The following is a 9775-nucleotide window of genomic DNA, read 5'->3' on the forward strand; positions in this document are numbered from 1 at the left end:
ACCATAATCCTTCTCTTCTATTCTGAGTTGGCTTTGGTTTTAGATCACAGAGGTAGTCTATAATTGCTACAATGTTAAGTAGTTTTGCCCCAGTTTTTTAAAAATAATCTATGGCCTGGTCCCATTGAAAAGTATTTACTACCACTTTAATTGTAGCAGTTTTTAGAAACTATCCATTAATATTAACACCACCTTTAGGGGATGTCAGTCTCTCAGGAGCTAACTTGCTGTCTCTCAAATCCCACTGTCAAATGCAGCTAACTCCTATCAGCTGTACTTGCAGAGCATAAGGCTGGCAGGCTAGTCCTGGATCCAGAGTTGGCTCACAGCTTCTCATTACATAGAAAAAGATGAGGACAAAAATAATTTAATTGCACTGCAGCCAACTACCTGTATAGCCATTCCTGCCAGCAGCATGGTCAAAGAACAGGGAAAAAGAGATTGGGGAAATTGGATGAAATGGAATTTGAGTCAGAGGATTGCGGGGAAAGCTCCCTGTGTACACAGTAGGATTCAGGGATGATCTACCCCAGAGGGAAGAAGTGATATATAACCATCAGCTGGAAAGAATGAGTCCATGGTGACAGGTGGAGCCAGAAGAAACTGTGTGCATCCCTCCTCGATGGCAAATGGTACATGAAGCCAGGTTTACCTTTCAGTACATCTGGCAACTCTTGTGTAGATGAGTATTCCGTAAATGAGACAGGAAGGGATCCAAAGTGAAAAGACCAAGCAAACACAGCAAACTTGTATTATTATTTTTTAATTATTATTTTTTAAAAATAACTTGTGATTTTCTTCAGAGTGAATCATTGTTCTAGATCACCATATTTGGTGTCCCCACAGTTCTTCTGTCCGCCAACACTGGATTGCTCATGCCTCCCTGGAAACCCTGTGCTCCACATGGATTTTTTTTTTAAAAAAACTTGAGCTGAGGCAGAGGAAGCTGGAAATGATTCCCATCAAAATGAAGGCTATGCAGAGGAATGTCATCTCTATCTCTTTCCTGAATTAGAATCAGTGCCATCTGCAGCTATGTGCTTCTTCTATCTTTTGCCAGATCATACAGAGAAAGAAGAGGGAGAATAAGATTTGCTTGATAACTTGCTTCTGTATAATAGATCCCTATGGAGCTGTAAGCTTCAGCAAAGGTTCTTTAATTTTCTGGCACCATCAGCCTGACTACGAAAGGTCTGAAGAAGTGATACTGACCATGTTTGATGTGTCTTTACTTGTCCGTACTCTAGTGTTAACATTCCCCACCAGTTTCTTGCTGTTATGTGTGAGTGGCTTTCTATTCTTATTTTCTCTTTCACACAGGATCAAATGTTCTTCCTGCAGTGGTGACAGAAAGTTGATGGCTAATTCATTCATCACAAACACTGATATTCTGTCAGTAACAGAAGGCTATCTGTTGATACAGGAAAAACCTCTGTAGTTATTCATGGCAGACTTTCAGAGTTCACATTTACCTATAGGAAACTGTATGCAGCACACTTCCATGAACCACTGGCTGCTGTAATGCTATTTAGCTGGTGTGATTCTCAACAGCAAAGGAAAAAACGTGAAGGACATACACATGCAACATCAGATGTTTTAGAAGTAGTAGCATACAAGAAGTATAGGTTGTGTATTACCAATGCTAACAAAATGGGAATACTAGTTTATCTGTTGAAAAATAGAGAAAAAATGTTTGGTTATCACCTTATAAAGGCTCTTATAACATTTCACTGCAAGCATTTTTTCATGTTCAACCCAGTTCTGTGAGCTTGATAATTCACAACATCCTCCCACCCTAAGAGCTGCGGTGCAGAATACAAAAGAGCTCTGCAATGTTCCAGAATGAACAAAAACAGTGGTGACTGTTATTTGCTGTCAGTGGAGACTATGCCACCTTGTCTAGCCCCCAAGTGAACCACAAAGCTCGTTTCACTAAGCAGCTTTGTAAGTTCTCCAATGAAAGAACTTACCATTATTTCACCCTTAATATTGCAACGTAATAAAAGCTGACAAAGGCTCGAGACCTTATCCTAATTAGCCTGCAAGAACTACAAGACACTTCTAAACTTTGTGGTGGAAGTGAGAAGAGAATTACCTCCTGATAACCTGGAGAGACATTTTCTGTATTCTCTTCCCTACAACTGTATTATCCAGAATAGAGGCTCTGAGCTGAGCTGGCCTCCCTCCTGCCTTTGCCTAGAGAAGAACCTCTGGGAAGCTTCTTTCATTTGGGTGCTAACACTGGGTGATATTTTCCTGCAGGAGGGTGGGTGTTTGCAGCTGGGAGCAGGGGTGGAGGTGGCATGGCAAAGAGAGGGGCTCAGGCTCCAGGGTGGACTAGAATGGGTGGGGGAATGCCAAAATTTATCTTCTGATTTATTATTATATTTGCCATTATATTATAACCATTGCTGTGTTTTATTTCTAATTACTATAATAAACTGTAGTGAATTAACAAATTAATGTATTTGTTTGTCCTTCTCAGTGACATCTGTTTAAAAGAAATGCTTAGGACTGTTCCATCAAATCATAGTGTAGGCCACAAGCTATTAGACAACAATAAACACAAAGTCACTTGGCTCTGCTTCAGTACATTAATATAAAGCTGTCTCACAGGAATTTTAAAGAGTTGAAAGAATTAGCAAGGATTAATGAATGTTCCAGCTTGGATAAAAGATGAAGCTAAGCTGGGAAAGAAGCAGAAGCAAAAAATCTTGTGAAGTTAAACTTGCTGCTGTCCTACAAGTCTTCCTATTCACGGTGAGGAAATATGAGAAAACTTCCCCCTTCTCATAGATACCCACACACCCTCTCAGGTTAAATATTTGCAAACCTGACATAGTACCTTCTTTGTGAAGGTATAACAGATCCAAGAGTTGATCAATGTATTTCAGTAAGGAAGATCATTTCACCAGTTGTTCCCTCAAACAGACATTTCCTCCACTTAAAAAGAATAAATAAACAAAAAAGTGATAATACTGCCCTTAGAAGTCTTAAATTTTCATGCAGTTTTGAATGTGTCTTGAAACAACAGGCAACCCTTGATTAATGGTTTCTTGTTTAGAGAACTTCCCAAAGCAGGACTGCTGTCAACAGAATAAAAGGTGGTTATAGAATAACAGATGAGTGATGGATGAAACTTCAAGTGTTGCTGCTATGTAGAAATGTCTTCTGACCAAGGAGAAGACCAGGGAATTCGACCTGTGCAAGTCATTGCTTGGGTGACAGCTTGCATCTAGAAGGTGATTCTATTTCCGTGTTCAGACTGTTAATGCATCAAAAGCTATAAGGTCTACAATCTGCAGTTTTCTTTGCTTGTCCCTGTCATAGCACTCATCTCCTTCCCAGAATTACATTCTAGATCATGTTGTATTAATATATATATATTAAAGCTTACATAAATTCATGTAAACCAAACTAAATCAAAACAGGCAGAGAATTTACCGGGATGGAAGTGCCAGAAATTGCAGGAAGTTCTCGTGGAAGTTTTGACTGGGTATTGAATGTACACAGGTGTACAGTTACAATGCTGCTTGCAGTAAGAATTGCTTTTAAAGGAAAAGGTCAAGTGTTCATAAATTGCAGTCAGTACACTGATTACAATTACAGTGAATCATCAGATCCAAAATGAGTGACACATAACTGAATCAGGTCAATGAAGAGTAATGAAACCAGAGCTTACTACAGTTTCAGCACTACCCATGTGCGTGTCACCTTTGCTCACGACTACTGGCACACTTGGTGTAGCATTACGTCCCCAGGATCCTTCTGTAACTCCTCTTGGAGGTGTACCAGTGCTTAATGAGATGAAAGGGCTTTCTAAAAAAATTCTATCTCACTTTTTAGGCATATTGTTAACAAGCTTAGGCATTGTGTGTGGTGTCCCACCAAAGGTACAACAGTTCCGCAGTCGCTGGAGTTCAGAGCAGAACTTAGCATGAGTACCTGAAGCCAGGTAGGCATACTCCACTTGATACTTCCATGACTTAGCAGAAGTATGGGGAAAGTTTTTATACTTACAAACCGATGACTAATATCCCTGCTCCCATGTCACTTGATCGCATTGTCCCCCCTTTTTCCCAGACTCCTCCTTCAGTATTCACCTGACTTTCGTGTGTGGACTCCTGCTGAGTTCCCGCAGTTGGGGGCCACCAAGCAGGTGCTGCAGATGCTGGCTTAGGCACGGCTTGTTGCCAGGTGCAGGTTGCTGGATGTATCACAACTATTGTAAGAAAGCTTTTTGTGTAGAAAGTTGGTTGAGCACCTGCTCCACAAATGAGATATATTAATATAAGGTGAGATGTAAATATAAAGTAAAGGAAGTTTTGAAGACATGTCTTTTTCCCTGAATATAGGCTAATTTTCCACTCAGATAGGTTTAGTGGCTTAGAGAGAAAGCTTATTTGGGGCTCATTGACATCATGAAGTCTCAGAGGCCTCTGTAATTATAAACCAAGAGAGACAGGAAACTCTCCTTCATTAGAAGCCATCATTCTCTTGCAGGTTAAATTTCATTTACCCCCAGAGATTTGATAAGACTTGTCCCTACATGGTAAAGAAGTCCCTTGAGGAGCCACATCTAGCTGTTGTTAGGCATGGAAAAGCAAAGTAGTAAAGCAGGGTTAGAATTCACCTGACAACTGGCCATTGAAAAATTGATTCTGGGTCCATCTTGTTCTAGGAAAACAGTGTATGTAAGAAAAACAAGGGAAAAAATCAATCTAATTAATATAAACACATTATTATCCTGAAGATTTTTGGTATGGCTTAGTAACTGAAACATATGCAGTGCTGAAGGCCATTTTTTGAGTTTGTCCAATTATGTTCTTATCTGGACGACAGAGATTATGGTTTTGGCTTCTTTGTTTGTTTTTGCATTGCTGCATAGCAACTGTTGCTACAGGTAGAGCCCTTCAGGTTTTCTGTTCTTAAACAAAGGGTCATAATGATACTTTTATAGGCAGTGATATTCTTCATTGCTGCACAGAGCCAGACACCCATTGAGCTGTACACCCCGTCAGAATTTGGATTTGCTCCATAAGTTCCCGTTGCTCTTGTTTACATGCCACGTGACTCTCAGGAGTGCCCCATCTCCCTGCTGGCAGCTACTGCGTGCTACGTGTTAGGCAGCTAGTACAGCCTCTGCCAAAGCTTTTCATTCCACTCAGCTTTTTCGGTGTTGTTTGTGTCTATCTGAAACAGGTTTTGCCTCCATGTTCTGCAAACCACAGGTTTAGGAGTTGATGAGAACGTTTAGTATTTCTAAAGCTGTAATAGTATAAATAAAAAACTTCTCTGAAATAGCTATGTTAACTACTTATTTTGAACGTGAGCTGGTCTATAAATTCTTTATATGAAGTCTTGCAGTCTTAGTAAAGACCATGTATTGCAATTCCTCTTTGCTTTGCTTTATTATTTTTTTTTCCTAATTTATTTTCTAATATGTGTTGGCTTTTATGAGTTTAAAAGGTCCTTCCGTCATTTGGAGTAGCACTGGGAAGTCTGAGTAGAATCAATCCACTTACTGAAGTGTGCAAGAATCTTTGGACACCAGTGAGGAGCAGAAATGAAGAGTTAGGAACCAGAAAGCTGGGGACGGCAGCCTAGCACTGTGCTATGGGTTACCTGGAGGTGGGGCTGATTTCAGCAAAGCCTGGCTTGTCAAGGTCTCTTAAATTCTGCCCTATAATTAAGTTTATATTCACCTGTCAAATGACAGATGTCAAAAGGCCTTGGATAGCAGATACACTGCACATTATCTTTTGCTAGAAGGAATTTTGTTGAGATTTCTGCAGGTGTTGAAATCAGCATTCAGTGCTTTTCCACTGGTACATGCAATTGTTAGCTCCCCTGAATCTTTCTGCAAAGGAAACTCATAGAAGTTGTAGAAAGTGAGCCTGAAGTTGACCTCAGGAGTCCATCTGTGCCAGGATTTATTAGCTTTCCTTTGTTGGCTTATGGCACCTGTGTCCTACCCCCCTATTAAAGTTCTTGATTCTAATTCAGGGTCCTGCCACCAATACCAGTCGCTTCCTACAGCTGGCCAACAAAGCTGTTTTTCAACAGCTTAGCAAGCCACTTTTCTCAGGCTTTGCACCTTGGCTGTGTTTCACAAAACTTTTGTTCATCTTTGCTGTTCTCATTTGAATTCTCTTCGGTTCCAGGTGTTCTCCATCTCCTGAAGCATGATACCAAAAGCTGCTTGCAATCCTATGACCTTACAAGTGCTGCATAGATTGAAAGAATGAAATCAGGTATGTCCAGTCTTATATTCCCATTTGAACTGTAAGTTTATTATTGTTACACTAGTGCATCACCTCTTGCGTTTCTAAGACTGAACCACGGTCCTGCATCCAAACATCCTAGGACTTGACACCTGAATTCTAATCCAAGCTTTTGAACCTGGAGCTGTTCAAACTCTTCAGCTTCGTGTAGCTGGACTTTGGGAGTTGTTTTTGTTTGTTTGTTTGTTTGTTTTGTCACCTAGTAGCCTTGGAAATACACAGATTCAAACACGCATAGGTCTTTGAAGCTAGTAACCAATTATTCATCCAAGTTCGTATGGGGCCATCTGGCGGTGATGTGTGGGCTAGGCAAGAGTGAAATATCCGAAGAGGTACATGACGTCTCGTGTGTTTCAATCATTTTTTTAACCTGAAGTCTTGTATCTCAAGATTCTCATACCTGTTCTACTTCTCTCCTCCTCTCCTTCTGATTCTCTCCCTCTTTCTTTGGAACAAGAATTCAGTTCCATCTTGGCCACAAGTGGTTGTCTTGTCCCAGTACTTTGTTCATCAATTTGCCACAAACCTTCCTCTCTAACAAATGTAAGGCTGCCCAATTTGTGACACTGGAAATTAGCTTGTCCCACTACAGCAAGAGCTTGTTTCTGTGTGGCACTTAGCTTCTTCCAGAGTGCAAGCCGTCTCTCTCTTTCTTTCTCTCTCTCTTTCATTTTCCTGCAAGTGGGCAGGAAAAGATGGGATATGACATTATGAGTTAGACTTATCAGCTCCTTCATTAAACTCTAACAACAACATGGTTCAATGTTTTTCATTTGCACAGATTTGAAAAGGCATTTTGATTTGCGTACTTTGATTCATCTCTACTATTGTTTCAGGAAGACATCCATTCATCCTCTTTGAATATCTCTTTATGACTTTGATCTTTATGTAATTATCTGGAAAATAAGGTGTGTTATACAGTCATGTATGAAGATACAACCTGCCATTAGGCATTTTCTGAGTAAAGTGCTTTAACATTGCTTTCCAGGAATCCTTCTGCATATATATCAAAGGGAGGTTTTCATGAAAATGATCAAAACCTGCCTGTGAGGGAAATGCAGTTCCCAAAATGAAAGTCAATACCTGAAAACAACTCCCCAGACACTTCATTTCAGTTTCCCTTTATCTTCTCAGCCTGGTATTTCCATTTCTGAATGTGCTTGTTTACTCATGAGGCAATTACTCAAACCCTTTGGTGAGTACTTGAATAACATTTAAGTGAAATTAGATTCATTATTCTTCCAGCTGATGTACAGAAAAAAAAAATAATTATGTTCTAGTTAGTAAACATGATAACTAATTAATAGTCTTCCTTCCCAACTAATAAAAATAACAACAACAACAATAAATTATCAAGCTAAAATCAAAGAGTGCTCTTCAAGTTGATAACAGTCTCACTGGGGAAACAAAGCTCTTCTCCATGCAATTCCAAAAAAGATGTGTTCTTCCCTGCTTCCTTTCCGGTCATCAGGCAGCTTTGCAAAATGGTGAATAATATATTGGATACAGGGAGGAAATATCCTTGACATTTTCTGTTTGTTTTGATATATTTTTTCCATCAAGTTAACAGTTTTTTAATGTCAGTAAAAGTATGTGTTTGTTTTGTTTTGTTTTGTTTTCCTGGTACTTCTGTGGAACTATTTGGTTATTACTGTTTATTAGGACAATTTGTGCAATTAGTCCCTTCAAAAACAAACCTGGGGATGAAACAGTGGAAAGCACTGTGGGCGCAGAAGGGTGCAGGTATGCCTGATTGCTGACATGCCTATTCTATCAGAGGAGTCAGGAGAATGCATTGAAAGATTGACCACTGCTGGGTTATAATATATTGATGCAGTTTCTTATGAAGAAGAATAGATGGTTTAATGCTGTCTTGCTTTCTGTGTCTTTTTTTTTTTTTTTTTTTTTTTTTTTTTTTTTTTTTCCAGCAATTTGCTGCCTTAGAAAGACAAAGAGAGTTGGAAAACCAACCTTATCCCACTTACTGAAGAGAACGCCATGCTTTAGCCATGGCCTAAACACCGAAGAGAAGAGCCTGATCTACCCTGAGCGCACAGGTATGGCAGCACTAGTGTTTGCTTTAGGGTTCTGGGTAGTTTATTGTCATGTACAGGACTGAAGAAACCTATCAGAGCAATGGTGTATGAAATCTCAGAATTTATCCTGTAGGCTGAAGGAGAAGAAAATAAATTTAAACTCTTATTTGAAAAAAAAAAAAAAAAAAAGGAAAAGAAAAGGCAATGGCTGGTCCTGGCCCTAGGGAAAGCAGAACTTATAATGGTCCCCGTTTTTTGATTTACTTCAACAAAAATTGAGGGTTAACATTTCTTTAGCGCAGAAATCAGAAATTGTATTCCTTTCAGCTACTACCTACTTTACTTTCATAATAATAATAATAACAACAATGACAATGATGATGATGTAGTTAAAACATCATACACTTTATGACAGAAAAAGCTTGGAGAACCAGCTCTTAAGCATACTTTTTGATGTTCCTTTATCTACCTTTCACACTGATTTACTCTTGCAACAGTTAGAGCATTAGGCTGCCTTCTGGTTGGTCACACAGCACCAGTGGTTATGCAGCATCATTTAGGTTACCACGTTATCATCGCTTGCCTGTTGGAAGCGTCCTATCAGATGCTTCTCAGAGACACAATCGGCAGTTTGGGGGGCTTGTGGGTGACGACAGAATACGAGACACCTGCTAGGGAGAAAGATGTGGCCAATGTCACCCAGGGCGAGTACAGCGTGTGGTGGTGGTGCTCCGAGCATCCCCGCAGCCTCCCGGGGCCGGCAGCACCCCGGGGGCGGTGTGGGGCCGGGCGCTGCGGCGCTGTCCGCGGTGCTGAAGCTCCCCGGCGGTGTCAGGGGACAAAGAACCGAGCCCGGCGAGCAGGGGTCGCTGCCCCGCTCTTGGACCTCCCGTGATCCAGTCTGCACAGCTGGGAAAGGCCGTGGGACGACAGGCTTGCTGGGAGCAAAAGTGGATGTTGTTGTAGGTGGGTCGGCACTAGTGTGCTGTTAGGTCGTGCTAACAAGCACCTCTGCATCCTAGAAAAATAAAATCCATTCTGAGTAATTTTGCACAAGCACAAAATAGACTTTCCCATTACTAAGCAATGCTTGCTCATTGCTTAGTAATTATTTCTGCTTGCCATTTCCTTAAAATACGCTCATATGGCATCATTACTATCTTAGAATGCAGCTATGACCTTACAGGGTGCACTTGATTTTTTTTCTTGTCAAACAATCTGCCAAAGCAAACTGTGTGGACACATAAGTCTTTACTCACATAGCTATTCAATTGATTCACTAAGAACTTTTAAGAGTTCTCCAGTAATTTCCAACCCCTTAAAGGGAAATAAAAGCCTGTGACTGCTGCAATGTAAACTTCAGACCACATCTGTGTAATAACATCCATCATTAAAAAGACCATTTTTCTTCAGTTACCATGCCAGATTCATTGTTGGATAAGTACTACTAGTGAT

Source organism: Aythya marila (genome assembly GCF_965140915.1).
Source record: "Aythya marila genome assembly, chromosome: 5".
NCBI classification, from domain to species: domain Eukaryota; kingdom Metazoa; phylum Chordata; class Aves; order Anseriformes; family Anatidae; genus Aythya; species Aythya marila.